The 24,480-nt window shown below is 44.6% G+C and overlaps 1 protein-coding gene across 1 annotated transcript in view; it reads left to right on the top strand.

The window, feature by feature from the left end:
- LOC147705944 (protein borderless-like) overlaps positions 1-24,480 on the top strand; it is a 229,132-nt gene that overhangs the window by 34,243 nt on the left and 170,409 nt on the right. The gene's annotated exons all lie outside the window — the stretch shown is intronic.

Below are 24,480 nucleotides of genomic sequence, written 5' to 3'. Positions count from 1 at the left end.
GCGAACTCTAGTCACAAAGAACAGACAACCTAACAAACAAACCCTCCCAAACAAAGTCCCCCCAACCCCCCTCCCTGCACCCCTGCATGTACCAATCGCACATCCCCAACTCGCAGTGTGCCTGTCGCCCCCAACTAACTCCGAATATCTAAATGTAGAAAACGGAGGAGGACCTTACAACAGGCCACCCGCCCCCCCCACCCCGAACCAACCATTGTTCCCCCATTCAGTCACGTACAAAAGTAAAATTCACGGATAATAGTCCAGGAGGGAAAAATGAAAGTAACCCCAACCAGCACCCCCATGTCACCAGTAATGAGTACTATAGTTTTACGATAAGTTATTGTTCCTCCTCATCTATCCAGGCCCGATCCGCGAGGTCTGAGCCCAGAATTCGGTCCAGCCAGTCCGCCGCGACCTCAGGATTGTCAAAGAACCAAGTTTTACCCTCATGTTCAATCCGAAGACGGGCAGGAAACATCATTGAGTATTTTATCTCCCAGTCCCTCAATCGACGCTTGATGGCCATAAAAATTTGCCGCTGTCTCTGCACCACCTGGGTGAAGTCCGAGAAAAATGATAATGATGCATTCTCGTAGGCCAACGGGCCCGTTGATCTTGCCGTTTGCAGGATCACATCGCGGTCTCGAAAGTTCAGGACTCGGATTATCATGGGACGGGGAGGAGCCCCCGTCTTTGGACGGCCACCAGGAACCCTGTGGGCCCTTTCAATCGTAAAAAATGTACTGAGGCCCTTGGGCTTAAGATGTTGCATAATGAGTTCCTCCACAAAGAGATCCGGTGTCGGCCCTTCTGACCTCTCCGGTAGTCCCAGTATACGGACGTTATTGCGGCGAGCCCGTCCTTCATAATCGTCGAGCTTTCGATCAAATTGCGTCCGGGCCGCCCTTAGGTCAAGCACCTCCTTCTGTAGCTCCGAGACATCCTCGATGAGGCTCGTTGTCTTGATCTCCAAGCCCTTAACCTTCTCCGCCGTTTTGGTCAGATCCGCACGTGTGTGGCCCATCTCGATAGACCAGGACGCCAGTACAGAGAGACGCGCTCCGGAGTGCATAACATTGTACGCTAGGTGAAGAACACGGACACCTGGATATAAAACTATTTAGACTCAAGATACTAGACGAAGAAGGTTTAGCAATAGAATCTTACCTGATCAGAATAGGACCTTAATCCAATACCCATATACGTGGAGAAATATAGCCCTGAGGAAGTCTTTAGGTCTAAAAAGACCAGACGAAACACGTGTTGGCTGCAAGACTACGTGGCTACATATAGGAAGAAGAATGTATTGAATTAAAGGATGTATCCAATGAAAAGATGTCAATTGGAAGGATTCAAGATTAAAATTGGTGCAAGATAGCACATTACTGACTTTTTTGTTTGGACTCTTTGAGTGCTCGATGAAATAATTTAATTGTTATTGAGCTAACCTATTAGCACATAAGTAGGTCGTGGTAACCGACCAATTTTTGTCTTGAGCACCGAAATCTACTGTGCACATTGTATTTTCCTTTACCTGCAGAGCGCTCTCACCTTAACAGTTACCAAATTGCTAATATCCTCCAAAAAGAGATCCGGTGTCGGCCCTTCTGACCTCTCCGGTAGTCCCAGTATACGGACTTTATTGCGGCGAGCCCGTCCTTCATAATCGTCGAGATTTCGATCAAATTGCGTCCGGGCCGCCCTTAGGTCACGCACCTCCTTCTGTAGCTCCGAGACATCCTCGATGAGGCTCGTTGTCTTGATCTCCAAGCCCTTAACCTTCTCCGCCGTTTTGGCCCACCTCGATAGACACTGAGTCCAATTTTGTGTCCATTTTATCCAGGGATGAGTGGACCCTGGTGATCGCCGCCATTAGATCTTTTATTGTGGGGTCATCCACGGCCGAGTCAACATCCCGGCTGCCAGTCGGAGGACGCCTCGCCTCCACCGGGGACCCCTTGGAAAGGGCACATTTGTCAATTTTATTGGATTGGGCCTGCCTAGTAGTCTTCGATGTTTTTGACTGGGGTTTCTCGGAGTCTCCTTTCGACCCCATCGTCACAACCGATAAGGTCTCTGCCACTTCTTCAGCGGCGTGACCCTAAGCCAATCTAGACGAGATCAGGGCATCCGATCGAGACTCTCCCAGGATAGGCAGGATCCGATCGGCCACTTCTGGTCCCCACGGCCGATGTTGTTGCACTACACCTTGGACCCGATTGAATTCAGGGTCCCGGCTTTCACTTCCGTAGGCCGCAGAATTGCAGACGATGATATTCAGCCACGAAAACGTCCAAAGGAGCCAGAATTTCACCTAGTGACTCAGGTGCTGGTCCCCCACCAGATGGTAGGGACGGGTGACAGGATGGTATGCCGGATGGCTAGTCAGGATGCGGCAGCCAGCGGAGCCGAGACTCAAGCGGCCATCTTGGTCTCTGGCGCGGCTCCTCCCCCCAATAAAGTTGATTATTAAAAAAAACAGAGGTTTGCACACTTCAGCAACCTCCCCCAAGTCACAGGTGAAGTACTTTCATCATGGATTGTAGTCAACATGTAAACATCTCTCCTATCAGAAAATGTCACAGCTAGATGTTCATCACTATGCAAGGCACTGCACTGTCCCTTCTCAAGTTTTTTACAAACAAGCTCTTTTGGGTAACCTTTACAATTAGAGTGGATTGTGCCTCTTCCAATAGTGCTCAATTTGAACACATTTCTGAACAATTGCACACCGGTGTAAAAGTTATCCATGTATAAACGGTGTCCTTTGTTAAAAAGTCCTCTACCAAATTCCCACACAATTTTCTCACTAACTTCAAAAGTGGATGGACAACCAGGGGGTGAATACTGGAATCTTTACCTGTATGCACCCTGAAATTATAGGCATATCCAGTACTACTCTTAGACACCCCAGTACGTGCCCTTTTGCTAGGAATGTGCTACCAAAAAAACAGAACCAAAGACTCATCCACAGCTATTTCTTTTCCTGGACCATAGATCTCTGCAATTGATCTACAAAGTGATCAAGGACAGGCAGAATTTTTTATATTTTTTGTCCTCATCTCACCTTAGATCTAGGCAGGTTTTACAACCCGTCTAGGATGGACCTGGGTGCCCTTCGACTCACTGCATAAATCCATGCCCCCCAGGGATTCCGCACGTGGTTGAGGTCTGGTGTAACCATTGGACCGGGATTCAACGACGAATAAACTAGTAATTTATCAGATGTAAGCGATGACCCCAAACTAGAAGGGGAGACCAAATGTTAGCCTGTTGTCCAGTCCTATCTCCCTTGTCCATACGGGTGATGTTTAGCACAGCTTTTACCCAGTGTTCTCTATTACGGGGAGTCCGATCTTTCCACCTTAGACAGATCTCTCTCCTGGCTATGATTATCAAATATCATAATAGCCCCTTGTCTCTCTGGGAGAGCGCCTCAGCTGTAGAATCATAAGTACCAAAAATAACTAGGTTAATGTCTATTTCCAAATCTATACCAAAGATGGCAATCAATATTTCCCTCAGATTCTTCCAAAATAAACTTAATTCCGTGCATTCAAAAAACATATGGACATCATCAGCTTTATCATTTTTACATCTAGGGCATTTTGGAATCGGGATAGGGGCAAACTTCACAATTCTGGCCAGGGTAAAATACAATCTATTTAACACAAAAAAGTGGTTCTTTTTTAGCCTCACTGGCATTATAAATTTGTATAGAAGTTTAAGGGAAGATTCAAATCTTACTTCTGCGGGGAGGGACTGGAGAAGGGAGTTCCACACCGCAGATTGAGACGGGATCTCACTGTCTTCTGCCTCAAGCAAACTTACATAATAGTGAGATATTTCTATATTTCCTTGATTGTGGATCTAGAAATAGCTGCTCAAGATCCCAATTCCCTTTGATCTCACCCTTTTCCGCCTCTTACCATGATCTCAACTGGAGGTACTTAAATCTTGAAAAAGTGGGACCAATCTTGGCCAATAGGAATTCCCCTGGGAGTAGACCATCTGAGTCAACCAGTTCCGACCATATCCGCAATCCAGCCTCCCTTAATGGAGTCGCTAAGCTCCAATTCAAGCACTCTGGGGTCCCTGGAGAGTCCCATATTGGGGCAAGATCGAAAAAAATACCCTATACCCCAAATTCGCCTCAATTTATACCAAGTTGACAAAGAGGTTTTCAAAACCTTGAGGTGGACTCGTTTAAAAAATCTGGGAGCCCCAAATTTATACAGGAACCCACCTTGCCCGCTGTCTCCCTCTGCTGATGCCATTTCCCTCAAGAATGATTCAGAAAAGGGGGTGGTGATGAACAGAGTGTCTGAATTAAGCAGACCACTCTTACCCAGTCCAAAGATCAGGGCTTGATCCATCACCGTTTTTTTAGCTCACTGCACCATCCCAGCTCAGAACTTGGCTATATGCAAATTAGTCTGACCCTGGCCCAGTGCATCATGGAAACAGGGCAGACTAAACTACCAAGCCAATTCTTCACCAGAAAGGAGACAAGCTACCGGGTATAGGGTATACTCAGATGTGAGTCCCTAGCTCATTGCACCATCAGGATCTTGGAACCACACCGGAAGTAGAATAGACTGAGTTAAAAAGAATATGGAGCATAGGCAAAAGCTCATCGGCTAACAATTTATAAATCTCATTAGGAAGAGAGTCAAGGCGGGCCGCTTTTTTTATTTTTTGCCCTCTTGATTTGAGTATTTATTTCCTCCATAGAGATAGATGCTTCTAATGAGTCTTTAGTGGCTTTAGCTAAAACCGGCATGGACTTATCTCTTAGCCATAAGCTAATTGCTTCAGAAGAAGGTGTTATTTCCTTGCTATACACAGTTGAGAATAGGGACCAAAGACAATCCTGCATTTCTGTAGAATTGCTTGATTTTTTGCCCATATTATCTATGATAAGTTCGTTTATACCATTTTTTGCTCGGTCCAATCTTGCTTTCCAGGCCAATGCTCCGGCTCTTTCCCGTATTCAAAATTCTCCATGTTCCGTGCTTGCCACTGGGCCTTACATTTCCCATCCAGGAAAATCCTTAAATTTTGTCTGGCGTTCCCAAGATCCTCCTCTAGCTCCGCTAAGACGGTGGGATTCTCTTGAATTACAAGATTCCTTTCCTTTTCAAGAGCCAATATTCTTGACTCCAGGGACTGCAATTCTAGGGCATTTATTTTGTTTTTAATTCTTATTTGGTTACAAAAACACCTCTCAAATTGGCTTTATATGCTCCCAAACTTGATCTATTGAAGTAGAGCCTAAGTTAAAAGTGAAAAATTCAGTGGAGGCCACTTTATTTGCCTGAATGATCTCTGAATCCGTCAGATAAGGTCTATTCAAAGTCCACCTTGGTTGTATACACATACTACTCGTGGAAAATACAAAGAGCAAAGGGGCATGATCTCAAAGATGACTTGGTGCCATGGAGATACTTTGGATCTTATCTAGGGCTTCTTTATTGATCAAAACATAAGCTATTCTTGCTAAGTGGTGGTATTTTTTACTGTGAAAAGTAAAACCCTGTGAACACCCCATCTTAGCTCTCCATACATCCACCATGTTGATGTTGAGAAGGAGATTTTTCAAAACCCTTCGAGATCTGGGGGATCCAATAGCATGACTACGGTTGGACCTATCCTTAACTGGATCAAGTCGGATGCTAAAATCACCTCCGACTATCATCGGATGGACGCTAGGATATGGTTATCCTGCAGTTTAACCAGAAAGGAGGGGTCATCCACATTGGGATTATAAAACGAACTACAAGTCCATTTTTCCCCTTCGAAAACCAACTGGGCGATGATCCATCTCCTGATTGATCTGTTGAGACTGATTTTATTTTGCAACTATATCCCTTCTTGACCAATATTGCCACGCCTCGACAGTGCACTGTTTGTTGAGAGTGGCAAAAACATTGTAACCAGGGGAGTTTAGAAAAGATGCACTTAGACTCTATTTGATTTAGGTGAGTTTCCTGTAGTAAACAAACCTATACTGGTAGTATCTCTAAATATTTAAAAATTAATCTTTGCCGTCTAGGACATCTTAGGCTATTTATATTCCAGGAAATGAATTGGATATTAAGGCCACCCGTCATTTTGCTCTTTCTCCATAAATTCCCTGCTCAACAAATGGCCTTTACAGTATAGTTTGGATAACCAGTGAGATGAGAGATTTTTTTTTTCCTACCACCTTGTGCCCCCCTACCCATCCATTCCTCCTCCCCCATCCCCCAAGCCCCTTGTGAGCCCCTAACCCCCTAACCCCTTGAGGAACCCTGCCTACCAAAAAGGCCAATGCCTATTCGGGCTTTAAGAGAAAACTTTTTAACATAATCATAAACTGGCGCTAGACTCGAGGCTTTATGTAGGACTTCTATTTCCCCCCCCCTCACAGGCCTCCCTGTTTATCAAGCTGGATTTTTGCTATTAGGGTGTCGGCTTCTTGTGGAGAGCGAATCATGTGCATGTGGTTGTTCCACATAACATGCAATGTCGCTGGGAATCTCAATTGAGCCCTTGCCCCCAACCCGTTCAGCTCTGATAGTCTTTTCCCAATTCCCACTGTCTTTCTGCTGTTATGTGCGAAATGTCTGATCTAATTAAGAATGAAAAAGGTGACTGTTGTGCAAATGGAGAAGGGATAGCACCTTCCTTTAAAGCAGCAGATAAGGTTTGTTCTTTTACTGAATAGGACAGAAAATTAACCAAACTTTTCTGGGGTTTCAACCGACCAGGATTCCTTTCAAACGGGTCTCTATGGACTCTCTGTATTTCAAAGCTTAAATCTATTCCCGGATTGTCTTTCAGCACTGTACATTTCAGAAGCGAGATCGGAAAACCCTTAATGTCATCTCCTTCCATTGCTTCGGGTATATTCATAAACTTCAGATTATTTTTCCTTGCATGGTTCTCCAACCTCTCAAGATCGTCTTTAAGATCCTTATTTTGGGTAGACAGATTCTCCAACTGCGACACAGTGGCCTCCATTGCGTTTTTTTCCTTAGGAATCTCTTCTCGTCCTCGCAGTCACTAATTCCATTTTCTGGGCCAGTAGCTCACATGAGGATCGAACGACCACCTGATTTGCCTCAGAAACCAGAAATCTATTAGCCAAATTGGCTTGGTTTGCCTCGGAAACTGTGAACCTATTAGCCATCTCATATTTCAGGGCCAAAAGAATATCTGCCAATGAATGAGAAATTGGAGCTGGAGTGTCCTTAATCACCAGGGGACAGACAGATCCTTTTTTTACCAACTCTTCGTTTTGCCCGTTCATTAACGTTTCTGGTGAATCCGAAGAGTCCCTGGATAGTAATTGTTGCTTACGAAGTGGTTGGTCTAATCCCTGGATATCTTTCCCCTGCTGATCTAAAATGGAGAATGTGTTAATGAGGGTTATATCTGGATGCACTTCAAAACCTGATTAGGTTTTAGTGTATCTTCTGCCGTATCTTGCCCTACCAACTACGCCGCTATCCACACCTCTCAACTCAGGTAAGGGATTCTCCTTCTGCTGCACACTGTTCTGTTCAGGCCCCAGTTTTAATGTAGAAGCTGCTTCAGGCCCACAAGGAACTTGAGGTTGGGATTGGGGTTGGGGTTGGGGATTCATTTTAGTGAAAGTAAGAGACATAACCTGGTAGTAAGATTTCAAGGATGGAGTCATCCTTACTTTAGTTTCTGCATATTTCTTATTTCTTAATTTTGCCTTGCTCTTTTGTGTTTTAAGAAAACCAGGGGTCCCTGGTGTTCCTGAACGTCCCTCTTGTTTAATCTGTTTTCCCTTCTTGGCCACAATATTGACTTCAGCCACAAGTGGGGAAACTCGCTGGGGAATAATAGAATGAGTAATCAATTTGTTTGAAACAATGCCCTCTTACGCAGAGGCTCCACTCTCCATATAATCAGACAAAACCTTGCCTGATATATGTCCCTCTGCTGTAACATATTTGTCTTTAAGTGTGCCTTTTCTATTATTAAAAGAATATGATGTTAATTTATTCTTGGTAAAAGAAAAGAATGCCACCACCTTTCCAGAGGGAACTGCTCTCACTGATGCACCTTTCAGGCAAAAACGTTGTGAAAAGCCTCCTCCTCAGCCTGCAATCCCTGCCAAACTTTCCCGGCCCCCAATCCGACTCCTTCTACCTGTACCGCACAATCCCGCCCAAAGCGCTGTCCACACTGCAACACGGCAACCGCCCAAACCGCCTCAGTACCGCCGCCGCTCTTCCCCACCTCCAGCTCGTCGGACGCTCAGCTGCAGCCGTCTTTCGCTCTCTCTCCGGCGGGGCCGCCGCCGCCTTGAGCACTGCCCAGCCCTCAGATCGAGGGGAACACCCGTGGCCGTTCAGTCAGCGTCCGCCATGTTCCTCTTTGCGTCTCAGATCTGCTGAAGTCCCAAGCAGAACATTAAAAAGACATTCACAATCAGGGTGATGTTGTGGTAACGCTAAAGCATTATTAACAAAATGCAGCATCCGAAGAAGATGCAAATACTGATTACGACTCATGGCATCAAGGGACTAGTAGATCAACATGAAGTCAGCGATGGCTTAGTTATCAGGCATATCAATAAAAGTGAAACCCAAGAATTTCTTTAACTCATTCAAGTCCACCAGGTAGCTCTAGAGTGGGGCTTAAATCTGGCACTGTTGTCCCTCAAGTGCTGTTCAACCTACAAATTAGTCTGCTCAACAATCTCATCCAAAAATGTATCACCTATAAATAACTGAAAAAATAAAAAGGTATAGGCAAAATGATTTCAAGTATTCACGCTACACCCTACAGCAGAGGTCTTCAAAATTTTGGTTGCCGGGAGCCCCCTCTCAACATTTTCTAGCATAAGGACCCCCTCCTGACAAAAATTTCCAAACCTCTAGGTTATGAGGAAGGTGAGGACCAAATTATGCGACAGGCTTCACTAAATTGTGTGAGTAGAAAATGTAAATAATGTTCTGTGATGCTGCGTATTTTGGGGTAGCATTGCTTTATTATTTAGAATTTTCTTTAACACAGTAATACTGAGGAAAGATTTCACCCCATCAGTACCAGTTTATAACCAAAATACAGCAATTAACATCAGAAAGATGTCTAGTCAACCTCTGTGAAGGGCCTCCCAATCCGCAGGAATACGCGCTGCCACATTAGAAGCTCACCTGGCCATGGCCGGGACCAGCAAGGGTGCATTTAAACCGTGGTGGTCTTGTGCAGAGTTAAGCAGTTTACCCCTGCCCCTTTCCTCTCACCCCCTTCCTTCCATCCCTCTCTTCTCTCCTCTCTCAACCCCGGATCCCTCTCTCACATCACAGGCAGATGGTTATTAGCCCCAGGACACCTTTTGGTAACAGTAGCGCACTACAAATGTAAATAATAGGCAGAAGCAGGGCATCCACTAGACCCGAACTTCGAGTGGGGGGGGGTTAACACTCCCAGCCAGGGATTGTCCAAGAACTGGTCGCACACGGTGCAACAGTCTTCCCACCTTCTCCATGAATTCCCTCACTACCACTCACCAACAATATACCTCATCTCTCTATAGCACCTGTCTGACAAACATTTCATTTTTTATAGCGCTACTCACACTCAGTTCTCTGATGTGCATGGTACATCTTCTTTGTACCAGGCACTTTAACCTTCTGCACTGTGTGGTTGACAAGAGTGCCCATGTGACTGCACGGTGAGCAATGCAACAGTGTGAGAGTATGGTAAAAGGAGTGACTGCAGGGTGAGTGAGGTGACCATATGAATTTGGGTTTGGCTCTAAGTGCAGGGTGGGACGAATTAGTGCATGGTTAGTGATGGTCTTGTTTGAGTGAGCTACAGATTGAGCAGTAAGGGGGGGACAGGTGAGTGGAGTGTCACATGAGTGCAGGGTGAGAAGTGTGCTCATGTGACTGCAGGGTGAGGTACTGAGTGAACAATCCAAGCACATTTTTAGTGCAGAGTGATCACTGTGAGAGCAGGGTGAGCGGGTGAATGTTGTGAGTGCATGGTGATTGAGTGCATGGTGATCAGTGTGAGTGCATGGTGATCAGTGTGAGTGCATGGTGATCAGTGTGAGTGCATGGTGATCAGTGAGTGCATTGTGATCAGTGTGAGTGCAGGGTGAGTGGGTGAATAGTGTGAGTGCATTGTGATCAGTGTGAGTGCATTGTGATCACTGTGAGTGGCGGGTGAATGGTGTGAGTGCATTGTGATCAGTGTGAGTGCATTGTGATCAGTGTGAGTGCATTGTGTTCAGTGTGAGTGCATTGTGTTCAGTGTGAGTGCATTGTGATCAGTGTGAGTGCATTGTGATCAGTGTGAGTGCATTGTGATCGCTGTGAGTGCAGGGTGAGCGGGTGAATGTTGTGAGTGCAGTGTGAGTGCATTGTGATCACAGTGAGTGCAGGGTGAGCGGGTGAATAGTGTGAGTGCATGGGGATCAGTGTGAGTGCATGGTGATTAGTGTGAGAGCATGGTGATCTGTGTGAGTGCATGGTGATCAATGTGAGTGCATGGTGATGAGTGTGAGTGCATGGTGATCAGTGTGAGTGCATTGTGATCAGTGTGAGTGCATTGTGATCGCTGTGAGTGCAGGGTGAGCGGGTGAATGTTGTGACTGCATTGTGATCAGTGTGAGTGCATTGTGATCGCTATGAGTGCATGGTGATCGCTATGAGTGCATGGTGATCAGTGTGAGTGCATGGTGATCAGTGTGAGTGCATGGTCATCAATGTGAGTGCATGGTGATCAGTGTGAGTGCATGGTGATCAGTGTGAGTGCATGGTGATCAGTGTGAGTGCATGATGATCAGTGTGAGTGCATGGTGATCAGTGTGAGTGCATGGTGATCAGTGAGTGCATGGTGATCAGTGTGAGTGCAGGGTGATCATTTTGAGTGCATGGTGATCAGTGTGAGTGCATTGTGATCAGTGTGAGTGCATGGTGAACAGTGTGAGTGCATTGTGATCAGTGTGAGTGCATTGTGATCAGTGTGAGTGCATTGTGATCGCTGTGAGTGCAGGGTGAGCGGGTGAATGTTGTGACTGCATTGTGATCAGTGTGAGTGCATTGTGATCGCTATGAGTGCATGGTGATCGCTATGAGTGCATGGTGATCAGTGTGAGTGCATGGTGATCAGTGTGAGTGCATGGTCATCAATGTGAGTGCATGGTGATCAGTGTGAGTGCATGGTGATCAGTGTGAGTGCATGGTGATCAGTGTGAGTGCATGATGATCAGTGTGAGTGCATGGTGATCAGTGTGAGTGCATGGTGATCAGTGAGTGCATGGTGATCAGTGTGAGTGCAGGGTGATCATTTTGAGTGCATGGTGATCAGTGTGAGTGCATTGTGATCAGTGTGAGTGCATGGTGAACAGTGTGAGTGCATTGTGATTAGTGTGAGTGCATTGTGATCAGTGTGAGTACATTGTGATCAGTGTGAGTGCATTGTGATCGCTGTGAGTGCTAGGTGAGCGGGTGAATGTTGTGACTGCATTGTGATCAGTGTGAGTGCATTGTGATCGCTGTGAGTGCAGGGTGAGCGGGTGAATGTTGTGACTGCATTGTCATCAGTGTGAGTGCATTGTGATCGCTGTGAGTGCATGGTGATCGCTATGAGTGCATGGTGATCAGTGTGAGTGCATGGTGATCAGTGTGAGTGCATGGTGAACAGTGTGAGTGCATGGTGATCACTGGGAGTGCATTGTGATCGCTGGGAGTGCAGGGTGAACGTGAAAGTGAAGGCGAGAATGAGAAGTGAGTAGTTTGAAAGCAGGGTGCATTCCCAGAAACTTGAAGCGTAGGGTTCAACTATTGCTATAATGGCATTAATCAGGATTCGAGGGTGGAGGAAGTAAATAATGTGCTGATCCTGCAACAAACTTCCAGTCTAAGGATTAGGGTTACCAGCACATTATCACCTACAGCTGTATTTTTTGCACTTATCTGTGAATACTTAAAACAGCAAATATAAATAGAAAGCACTTTTAATTGTTAGCTAGGGATGCCTCAATGATCCATGACTAATAATTAAAGAAAATAAAGACAGAAAAGTCACATCACTAATTAATACATACTTTTTTATTTATAACTCAACTAGCAGCCCATCCCGACGCTGTCCTGGTATGAATTGTTGCCGGCCAGTAGTATATTGTTTTGTAGGATTTCGTTTTAATAGCATTTCTTATGAGACAGGCCTGTGAAACGCTCTAATTCACAGTGCACTGCTGATGCACTTAAGAGTGCGCATTCAGTAGTGTGTGAACTCGAGTTTCCCTACTTAATTTTTCCTTGAAATATTATATGGCGCGATCTTGACAACATGGCATGAGCACAATTTACAATACAGAAGAACACATTCATTTGTGGTAGGCACGGGGAGACAATGTGATTTGCCTGGAATCACAGGTTGTTGAGCTGATGCCGAGATTCGAACGTAGCTCCCCAGCTCTAAAGTTCGCAATTATAGAACTTGTGGCGGGAGGTGTGTCTAAAAGAGTATGTCGGTGCTGGCCATCAATGAGAGAGACCTGTGAATTTTTCAAATGGGTGGTCAAAAAATATGAGTATGTTGCTGGAGATGTGGGCCGCTGTGCCACCAATGTACCTACCGGGGAAGGTAAACACCCATTATTCCGCAACTTTCCTTCCGCATACCATTACGCCGCATACTTTCATTATGAAAGTACCATGACTTCGCAATGCCATTATAACGCATGGCATTACATTTTATATGCTTTTTCCACGCATACATTTACAACGAAATTCGTTGTAAATGCATGAATGGTAAAAGCATGTTTTTTTTAAATGTTTGGATAAGGTCCCAGCAAAGTTGAGACCCGTGGCGGACACGAGGGACGTGGGACCATAACTCCTGGACATCCTGCATTTTGCTACCTGCATAGACTTCCCGAGGTATCCTGAAGTTGTGCATTGGGGTGCTTGAAGCCCCAGCCCTGAGCACCGTTTGCACCAAAGCTCAGAGACCCACACTCCACGAGTGTCCTGTCGGCCCTCCTTGTGCATTTCAGCTTGACACGTCTTTGCGGTTCCTAGGCCATTGGCTTGTGAGCCCCCAGGAAGACCACACTTGAATTTATTTTGCTTTCCTGATTGCTCCAGGCTTGTTCCAGCTTCCCTGCAAAGGAGAAGCACCCCGGACCTTGCTAGTCTGCACCAAAGCCAATCTTGACATCTTGCGTGGATTGCGTTTGCCAAGACTTATTGGGTCCAATCCAGATACCGACACCGCAGTCAACTAGATCCTTTGTTTTACAGCTCGATTCCAGCTCCTGGTTGTTGACGACGCCTCATGGTCCTCATGGCTGGAGAGACAAACTTCACCTTTTCACCTGAAATCACCCGACATCTGGTGGCATCTTTCTATCGCCGCCCTGGTCACTGGTTAGTGGCCCAGACTCTGTATCCTCTGCTTTCAGGTTCTTCACATCTCCGATCCACCCTTGGATCCACCCGGACACTTTTCCTCCGGTCGTCTCCTGCACTTCTTCACAGCTCTCCATTGGAATCGACAACGAAACCTGACAGGAAAAGATACCTATACACCCGGCTTCCCTGGGTGAGGTAACACGAGTACTCGGTGCTCCCGTGGGTATTGACTCTCCAAGTGTCCTAGTCTAAAAGGGTTCCAACGCAGTTCACCTTCTTGTACCCTTTTTCTTTAAAATTGTAACTTGTTTGTTCCCCATAGAAAGTCAATGGTAACCAGCGGCTGTATTTAGACACTGCACACGTCTCCCCTGGGCCTCCTACATCCTAACCCTTGGTTGTTCCTAGAAGTCCCATCGATTCCACAGGCCCTAGGCCTGCTTTCTATTACTCACGTGGTTCTTATACCACTATTTTAGTATATGGTTTATGAGGCCCCTAGGGCAAAATGTATTTCTGCACAGTAACGTCATGACTTGATTTGGAGATACATACATTGAATTTCCATGTTGTGAGATGTCAATGGATACCATGCCCCACGTGTAGGATTCATGATTACGAGGAAAGGTTGTCATCTGACAACTGGCAGCAATACAACTTGATGTGAAGTATCTTTGCTAATTACTCTGCCTGTTAGGCGTTACATCTGCGTATGTACTAGGCATTGCCATCTCATGCATACCTTTGTGATGTCCTAGGCTTAGGTTTATTTGTTCGACAGACCATGCTTGTTTTGTTTTCATATGGTCCTTCAAGCTCAGCCCCCATGGAACTTACAGATAGCATTCAGTGCTGTGCATTTTTGTGCCCTGATTTGCTTCAACATGGGATTTGGTGAGTCAGATTTCTGCAACCGGAGAGCTGCTCACGGCCGGGCTTTGCTCCGCTGTGCGCTTGTGCTGGGCGGCATCATCGTTGTGGTCAGAGGAGGGCCGGGCTTTGCTCCGCTGGTGGCCTGGCCGGGCTTGGCTCTGCCGGGTCACAAAGAAACCACAACTCCCAGCAGCCCCTTGCGGCAAGGAAGCCGCCGCCGCCCTCGAAACCAGGAAGTGCCTGGGGGCATAAAGGAACACCAGCTCCCTCGTCCCGCCGGACGCGCGCGGGCGCGCCCGGGAGAAGCCCGGGACAGGGGCGGGGCCGTCTGCGTCCGTCAGAGGCCGGAGGAGGCTGGGCTGGGCTACGGACTTGGGCTCCTGTATTTGGTCTATGGACATAGAGTAAGCCCTACTTTTTTAATCATTGATTTATGTCTTGTTTTAATAACGGTCTTATTGTCCTGATAGTCCTTTGTACCACAATCAGGCTTGACTCTTGCTACCTCATATACCCTAAAATTTGCATCTGTAGGGCCTCATTATGTCTAAGCTCAGGTCGGCTAAACCAGCGGCAGCAAATGAGGTCCAGACAATGGATAATTATCTTGTTAAGGTTGTAAGCAAAATTAATAAATACAGGAGATTATCACTACGGAGGGGTAGTCCAGATAGTTCACCTATAAAGCTGAGTGCACCTTCCACACTGTTGCCTCATATAGACAGTGGTTTGCCCGCTGCAAATAATGATGACATAATTAATGACGATTCCATTATAATGCCAACAGAGGAGCGGGAAATTGTAACTGAAACTACCCCTAGTCAGAGATCATCACCCTCCCCAAGGCCCTCTCCACCTCAAACACCTGTACAGAGGTTAGTGCGTGCCTGCAGGAAGGCACCTGTCAAAAGGGTGGTGGGTAGGAAGACTAAAAAGACAGGCCCAACACCACAAAATAGGGAAGATAGCCCCGAGCCTGTAAATACAGTGGGTGGGAGTACTTTACATCCAGCCCACATTGAACTCTTGGTTTCCATTATGGAGACTAAACTAAAGGCATTGATTAGACCCCTGGAGGAAAAGATAGATTTAGTTGCCAGTGAGGTCTCTAGACTTGGTAGTCTTATAGATTCCCACATGACCCGGCTCCCTACTCAGATGAGTCCTCAAACTGACCTACAAGGTCATTTGGGTAATACTGCAGAGGGACCTGTTGGCCTAGCACCAGTTAGCTCTAGGGATAATGGCCTAGGGGTTACTGCTCAGGTGCCCACAGTTGTACATGCACCGAACATCTCAACTGCAAACCCACTAATAGTGGCAACACCTATAGTACAAACACCAGCACAACCCCAAGTAGCACTAAAAGGTACCCAAAATAACCTAGCAGGGGGAGATACGGCCGGGCAAAGTAGGATCAGGAGGAAGAACTCTGTCAACCTCCCACCGGAGTGTGTTCCATACACAGTGGTTTTAACAAATGTACCTGAGGTTGACTCCTGCCTAACAGACCCTAGGCTAGAAACACATGCAGCCTTAAAAAATAAAACCCTTGCTCGGTTGAATAGGAACTGTGGCTTTCCGTATGCCTTTTCTAACGATATAATATCTACACGCAGAGTCAGTTGGATTGGCAATGGTAGGAAAAATATAAGTGGGGACTGTATTATTATAAATTTTAAACACCCGCAACACGTTGCAACTGTCCTCCTTAGAGCTGCCTCCCTACCAAACCTTGATAACTCAGTATGTGCTAGACCTCTTGGTTTTTTCTATAATCATCTGGACAACTCCCAACATCGAGTGCCTCATAACCAAAGGTATCTTGCACAGAGGCATGGGAGGGGAATGACTGGTTGTGGGTCGAATGCTCCTTTAAATGTACCCCTGCAACACATTAGAGCGGACTCTTACTGTTATCAGGTGGTAAACAGGCAGTTTGATCACAGTTTACCTCTCTATAATCGTTTTTCTGCCCTGTCATCATTAGAGGAAAACGATTGACTGCCTGTTGTTCCGGAGAATTCTAGTCAGATATTAACTCCGTCTTTTAAAATTGCTACTTGGAACATTGCTGGCTTGAAGAACAAAATTGGGAATGACGATTGGCTACAGTCATTAAAATCCTATGATATCATTGCCCTACAAGAGACTTGGGACCAAACAAATAGTTTCTCTTTGGATGGATTTTGCCATTTTTTCAACCCAGCCAGTAGTAGTGTGGCAGGAAGATCTAAGGGGGGTCTGTTAACCCTTTTCAAATTGGACATAAAAGGAACTTTAACTCAATGTTCTTCGGGCTCGGAAAACTGTCTGATTGTTGAACTATCTATTCAGGATAAAACCAAGATTATGTTTGTTAATTTTTATAATTCACAGGCAAATGAGCATACCAGTCAAAACTTGGAACTATTGGATACATTTTTGTCAACGTACAGTACTAATGTAAATGCCTTTGAATTGATATTACTAGGGGACTTTAGCATTCACCCATGTACACTACCCTGCATTATTCATGATGCTGATGGTCTCCCCCCTCTCCGAACCTGTCCATCTGGTACATACTAGGCGAGGAGAGCTCCTCGAAACATTTCTTGCAAGATGGAAACTACATGAATCAGGATGTGGGGATGGGAAAGATAGGTCCCCTACTTTCAAGGGTAAAGACGTGGGCACTATTATAGATTATATTTTTGTGTCTTCCTATTTGTTAAATAATGTGACAAAATACTATACAGAGGTGTCAGTTTTTAGCGATCATAATCCTGTTTTAATTGAAATGATGCATTCGGATTTAATTTCTTTAAAATCAGTAAAAATTAGAGGGGGACAAAATGTTATGGTAAAAGATCAAAACCGTAGGCTGAAATGGACAAAAATAGTCCCTGAAACTTTTCTTCAAGAGGTCTTGTCCAAAGTGGAGGATGAAGTTGCAATATGCTTAGCGAATAGAATAGAATGTAAGGATGTTATAGCAGCATTTGATAATATCTGTATTGAAATTAACCAAAGTCTGCAGAAAAAATCGAGGCAGCCCCCGCTACAGGGAAAAAGATGGTTCGATAGGAAATGCTCAAAAGCGCATGGCGTGGTATTAAAAACTCTGAAAGCCATCCCTAAGAACCGCGCAGATATCGCTAATGCTAGGATTGCTTATAAAAAAAACTATCCTGGAAATGAAGAGGGTCCTAAAAGACAACGCTTTGGCCCAACTTTTTGAACCAGAAACTTTAAAAGATAGTGGCCTTTTTTGGAAAATTGTAAACCAGCCACTCTTTTCGGATGAAGAAAATACCCCCCTAGAGGCAAATATTCCAGATGAGGGCTGGATTGAACATTTTAGCCAAATATACTCAGAAGCTACACTGCCACCACTTCTATTCCCATCATAGAAGCTGAGGAAATCACACCATTTACCCCTGTGGATGCCGTTATTTTTGTTGCCACAGAAGTGGAAAAGGCGATAGATCTGACCTTAATAAATAAGGCACCGGGTCCCGATGGGGTACCAGGGGATGTCTTTAAAAGTGCCCCGAAATTTTGGTCTACGGTCTTATGTAATGTTTTTAATGCTCTTTCATCTGATAAAATCCCGGATTCCTGGAAAAAATCCATCATTATACCGGTCTTTAAAAAAGGTAACAGGCAAGACCCATCCTGTTACAGACCCATTTCATTGATAGATTCATCGGTGAAAATACTGGGCCGGGTTATTTTATCAAAACTGAATGATTGGTTAATAGAAAATAGGGTCCTATCAAACGTTCAGTATGGCTTTAGATCAAAAAGGAGCACAATAGATCAAGGCCTTAATTTGCACTTGTTGGTAGAAAAGTATACAAGGGCTAAAGAAGGGTCCATGTACTTAGGTTTCATGGATCTCTCGTCAGCCTTTGATCTGGTAAACCGCGCTAAATTATGGAGAATTCTGCTTGAGATAGGATTAGATAGGGCACTTGTTTGCCTTTTAGCAGATTTACACACTGACCTAATAGCCTCGGACAGAGTTACCCAGGAGGGGCGTTGCACAAGCCACTTTAAATCAGAAAGGGGGGTTAGGCAGGGGTGTATTTTGGCCCCTCTTTTATTCACAGTCTACATAAATGCCCTGGAACCAGCACTTAGAGAGGCATCCATTGACATTCCACGTATAGGAGAACTGGGAATCCCGGTTCTCCTATACGGGGAATGTGCCGTCCTGCTCTCACGAACTGGTGTCGGTCTCCAAAGACTCCTAGATGCCTTTGAGGACTTCATGGGGTCATTGGACCTAAAAAGTAATGTAAAAAAGTCTCAAATAATGATACTGGGTAAGGGTACAAAAAATAAGCTCACAAAAACATTTACTTGTGGCAAACAAGAACTTTGTAGGGTTGCCACTTTCCCTTATCTAGGTATCACTTTTGATGACAGAGGCACATGGGGCCCCCAGATAAAAAATAGGAACATCTCCCTTACCAGATCTTCTTCTGCAATGCATGGCTTTTCAAAAAAACTGGGAGCAAGGCCAGTAGCAACTCTTCTAAAAATGTATAAAGCTAAATGTCTTGCCGTTGCTACATATGGAAGTGCTATATGGGGCTATTGTTCCATGGAAAATTTACAGATTACTGAGAACAAATTTTTAAGAGCTGTTCTCTCTGTACCACGGTTCTCCTCAACATATATAGTTCACACTGAACTTGGTTTAGGTTATCTTTCAGACCTGATTAAAGTGGCTCCTGTTCTGGCTTGGTTAAAGACATGGCTGAACCAAGAAATTCCCCTTAATCATATTATTCTAAAAGACTGCTTGCAACTGGACAGAGTAAATAAAATCCAGTGGCTAGCCTACATTAAGAACTGTCTTGTCAAAATGGGGAGACCAGATCTCTTTTCTTCCCCGGCCTCTATAACTGTTAAAGATATTGAGCTTATTAAGGGCCTGATGGGAGAATCTTTAAGGCTGGAAAGGGAACAAGTAGTGCTCGAAAAACCAACAGTGCGGACTAGTATTATTCTGAGCACTCATGCTGGACCAGAATCATACCTAATTACTGTAAATCAACCTTTTCATCGCTTTCTTTTGACGCGTTTTCGGTTCAATTTGATACATTTAACTCTCGGACATTTCTCAACCTGGAGTACTCCCGAAAATGCTATGCCGTGTACCTGTGACAATTTTTCAATCCAGAACACTCTACATTTTTTAATGTTCTGTGATCATTACACGGCACCAAGAAGGAAATACTTGATCCCTATCTTAAAGGAGGCAGGTTTTATGCAGGTTAGGCCAGCGCTCCTGTTCCTACAGTTATTACAGACCCCCAGGATTATGTTCCATGTTGCGAGTTTTTTAGTAGGGGCTGTTAGGATCAAGAAAAGGATGTTGCCCGATAATATAACAAATATGACCCCATAAGTGATTAAATCAAATACTGGTCATAGGAAAATGTTTTACAACATGAATTAATATCCTGAAATGCAATATGTATATATGGTTTTAACTTACTGACCTCTTTTTAATACTTTTTAAAAAAAATTGAGTTTGCTATATGATAATGTGTTTCTTATCTTTTTCCTTTTGTATAAAACTAGAGAATGTAAGTTAAATAAGATCTGATCATGTATAATTATGTGTTGTTGTTTGTATAAGATTGTATTTCGCCTATGTCTTTTTATGATATTAATTTATCGAAAATAAAGTATTTTGACTGACTGACTGAGTCAGACTTCTGTTTACATACGCTTAGCTGTCTACACAATGTAAGTGGCAATTGTACCTGTGTCAATTTTGGTCGGATGTGAGGGCTGGTGTTGTCCTTTGGCTCAATGCTTTTTGAGAGGAATGGCGGGGTGCATGCACTGTCTACTTACCTGCTCTGTTGTCACATTTTGGTGGAATGTGTGCCACATCTCTCTGGGTGTGTGGTGGAGTGCTTCATCCTGCTCAGGGGTGGGATAGTGTGCCTGGTGAGAGTTGTGGTGCAGGCCAAACAGCCCTCCCTGGGAAGATGCTACCTACCTGTTTGATGAAGGTGAACAATGCAATGGCTGCCACATGCTTCGGGGGGAGTGTTCCATCTTGCTAAGCTGTGGAAAAAGGGGGCAAGGTGGGAGTTGTAGTGCAGGCCTCCCACCCCAAAAACATCCCTCCTTGGGAAGATGGGTACCTACCTGTTAGATGAAGGGGAAAATGCAATGGCTGACACATGGTTCTGGGTGGGGGGGGAGTGCTCCATCCTGCTAAGCTGTGGAACAAGGCGGAATGGTGGGAGTTATGGTGCAGACCTCCTACCCCCAAACAGCCCTCCCTGGGAAGATGGCTACCTACCTATTAGATGAAGGTGAACCTTGCAATGGCTGCCATATGCTTCGGGGTGCTCCATCCTGCTCAGAGGTGGGACGGGGGTGCCTGGTGGGAGTTGTGGTGCAGACCTCCCACCCCCAAACACCCCTCCCAGGGAAGATGGCTACCTACCTGTTAGATGAAGGTGAACAATGCAATGGCTGAAGCATGTTTCTGTTTGGGGCAGTGCTCCATCTTGCTGAGCTGTGGAACAAGGGGGCATGGTGGGAGTTGGAGTTCTGACTGCCTGTGCACATGCAACCCTGAGAATGTTTCAGGCTACCTTTGGGGTGATTTAGATGGAGTGGATATTACATCTGTGAGACATGTGTTGGGTATTGTGGTGCACATGAATGGACTTGGGCCTAGGAGGGGTAGCTTTGTGGTTGTGCTAGACAGTACATACCATTGTAATGGTATACATTTGTTTGTCCTTACCAGCCTGCACTCCCCAGTCTATTCCTGTGAGACTCTCTTGACGCAGTATGGCAAGCACCTTCTCCTCCCGTGCAGTGAATGTTCTTTGTGAATGGGAGTGCCAATGCCAGTCATCTGAGCCAGCTGACGGTTCTTGTTATTCCTCTCTTTCACCTTGCTCTTGAGGTCATGCCACCGCTTGACAATCTCCTTCTTGCTGCGCAGGGTGATCCCTACTGCATTGACCTTGTTGACTATCCTTTCTCACATTTGTGCTCTTGTGGCTAATGGTGTCTGTTGGATCAGGGTACCAAACAATTATGGTTCTACTCTGATTATCTCATCTACCACGACTGTCAACTCACTCTCTGTGAATTTGGACATTTTCTGTGGTGCCATGGTGTGTGATGTGCTGATGTTTTGAGGTGCAGTTGTGAGGGTGGTGGGGTGGTGTGGGGGTGTGTTTGTGTGTTGCTTTGATGGTGTGATGTGTGCAGATTTGCTTTTCCTTTGTGCTCTTGTGTTGGGCCCTTCAGTTGTGGAGTATTGCAAAGGATTCTGGTTAGGGAAGGGGCTGGTTTTATACTCAGCTATGTGGGTGTGTCTAAATAGGGTCTTGCTGTCAGGTATGTTGTGTGGGTTGTCCTTGGATTTGTATTTTTGATGTTGCCATGGGGGTGTGTCATTGGAGTTTGTTAGGTGTTTTTGGGGGCGTGCTAGTTTGATGTGTGCACTTGGTGGCCCTGTAGTTTTTTTTATTTGTCGACCGCCATATTTGTCACGGAGTGTCCGCAGCGGTGGCTATGCAACAGCCCTTCCGCCTGCTCTCCCATTCATCACTGTGAGTGATCGCGGCGGTCGGGAACAGCGGAATGTTCCGCTGTCACATCGGGGAAACCCTAATTTTACATGCAGTCACTCCGCTGGACTGGCGCCGGTTTAGTGTGTTACTGCCGCTCATCTGACCGCCGAGGACACATTTTCATCAGCTCGTAAATGCTCTTCACTTGACCTGCCACAAGCAAAAATACATTTTAACTTCCCTCCCAACATCACTTCCCTAGCAAAAGCGTTGTTTATAAAGCTCCTACCTGTAATATTTCATTTGTTGTTGCTCACTGTTGATGACGCCATGGCTGTTGTCGACCCACCCTATTAATGTGCTAGTCCTGGGTGAGCACTTTAATACTTAAGAAACATATATTATGCGTTGTTGTATAGCACATTTTTACCACTTACTTAGCCTTTTGGGTCTTTTGTACAGAGTCTGTTAGTGGGTTAACCTAAGTGGTGGAACCCATTACAGGATCATGAGGATAAGCATGGCCCTGATTATAAAGTGAGCTTTTTATAGGATGGTTGTAGAAATTTCCCTCCCTTTAAATTACATAGTCATAATATTGGCTCATGAATTCACCATAGGCCTAAGCGAAGCTTTCATTATGCTTTAAAAGCTTTGTCCCAAAAGTATATTAATCTGATCAGAAAATGTATTACAAGAACAGCAATACTGCAGTTGACAGTCATTTTCTCCTTGACCCAGCCTAATACTGGTATTGCGTGTGACTCTCTCACATTGCATTTTCATGCACGATATTGGCAAAGTGCCATCCAAATGCACAACATTTTGTGAAAATTACGCGTACTGGAAAAAAAAAGAAATTCTGTCCACTCATAACAAATGTATGCACAAGCATGTTATGTGCAGTAAGCAGAATAATTACAGGAAATGTATGCTAGAATGTAACATTTCTATTGTACAAAATAGTGTCATATATTTGGAATTCATTGGCCACCAGCTTTCTGGCAATTCTTTTTTTGTTTTCTCATAGTGTTTGCAAAACTTTATTGTTTGGGAATATGCCGGACCTACATCATTCTGATAAAAAATAATTTACTACAGAATTACATTGCATGCGCTGCAACGCAAATGTTATTGCAGCGCGCTCAATGTAATTAGTTTTATTTATGTATTTATTCACTTAACTCCGGTCTGCCGTATGCCGGAGTTTAATACCCCCCACCCTGCCCTTCCCCCACCCCACCCTACCGCCCGCAGCACTCCCTCTAGGAGCCGCCACTTAAAGAAGAAAGGCAGCAAGAAGAAAGGCAAAGAAAATTGAAAGAGAAAGAAAGAAAGACAGTTAAAGGAAGAAGAAAAAAGGAGAGAGAGGAGGAAAGAGAAGGAAAGATAAAGGAAAGAAGTCTGCTTTTATGATAAAAGTTTGCTGTTTGGTTTTATATTTACTGAGCTCAGCAGTAAGGGTATCCTCTTTGTAGGATTACCTGTTCGATGTACAGGTAAGAGCCAAGTAGTGGCCCCCTTCTAACTGTTTGCATGCTTGTACCAGACCAAATGCACTTTAACTGTTTGCATGATTGCATAAGTACTAAATGCACTTTAATTGTGCATTTTAATTGTGCTCAGTAAATTTGGAGAAAGAAAGAAAGAAAGAAAGAAAGAAAGAAAGAAAGAAAGAAAGAAAGAAAGAAAGAAAGAAAGAAGGAAAAAGTAAACAGAAATAAAGAGGGAATTAAAGAAACAAAGAAGAAGGAAAGAAAGAAAAAGAATTAGGAAGGTATGTAGGAGCGAAATGTAGAAGGTTAGAAGAAAAGCAAAAAGCGCATAACTTGATACCAAACAGTTTCAAATGGACACAATCTGGTATGCTGTGAAATAGAAGCAGTCAGAAAAGTAAAACACTCTAAAATCAATTTACAACAGCATTGGCTCGAGATGGGATTCGATAAAGATAGACAGTGCATCAGAAGCCTCCTGCTTTCACATTAGCTGTAAGCACAATGACAACACTAAGGCAATTGTAAAGTAAAAACAAAAACACTGGCACTGAAGGGAACCAGCTTGTGTGCAGATGCGCTCCTTGTAAGAGAGTAAAATGCAGTCACTCAAAGTGAAGTTACCCAATAGCTTAAGTACGGTGACCCACTGCTCCTTTCTATATGATGTAGGGGGCGGAAGCAAAATATAAATGACATAACAACAGACCAATGAATGAGAGTGTCTGAAAGCCCATATGTCTAAGTATATGATTAATCTTTGAGTAAAATCAAAAGGTCTTGGCTAATGCCAGACCTAAAAAACAATTGGACTGCTGCCAAGATTTATTTTCTAATGTCACGCACAGTTTTATTTGTCTTCGGTAATAAAGGCACTATTCATAATGTTTCCAGCTTTTCCTTAATGTAACTTTAATAGTAGCTTTCCTATTCTGTATTTTCATTTAATTGGGGCATTTGCTTGATACCCCTGTTGATTGTTTGGGAATGGAGGTTCTTGCTGTCTTCCAACCTCTGGATACCTGAAGTAGCCCATGTGAGTAGTTATTATGTAAGTGAAACAATTTGGTTGAGATGCTGATGGGAAATGGAAGCAATTAATAAAATAAAAGTAGAAACAGGAGGCATTTAGAGCTGTAAATGCCTTTCTGAGGACGTGCCCACACTGCA

The sequence above is a fragment of the Lissotriton vulgaris genome, chromosome 7, assembly GCF_964263255.1.
Source record: "Lissotriton vulgaris chromosome 7, aLisVul1.2, whole genome shotgun sequence".
NCBI lineage: Eukaryota > Metazoa > Chordata > Amphibia > Caudata > Salamandridae > Lissotriton > Lissotriton vulgaris.
The sequence above is the reverse complement of the archived record's forward strand: the minus strand, read 5'-3'. Positions and strand labels throughout refer to the sequence as shown.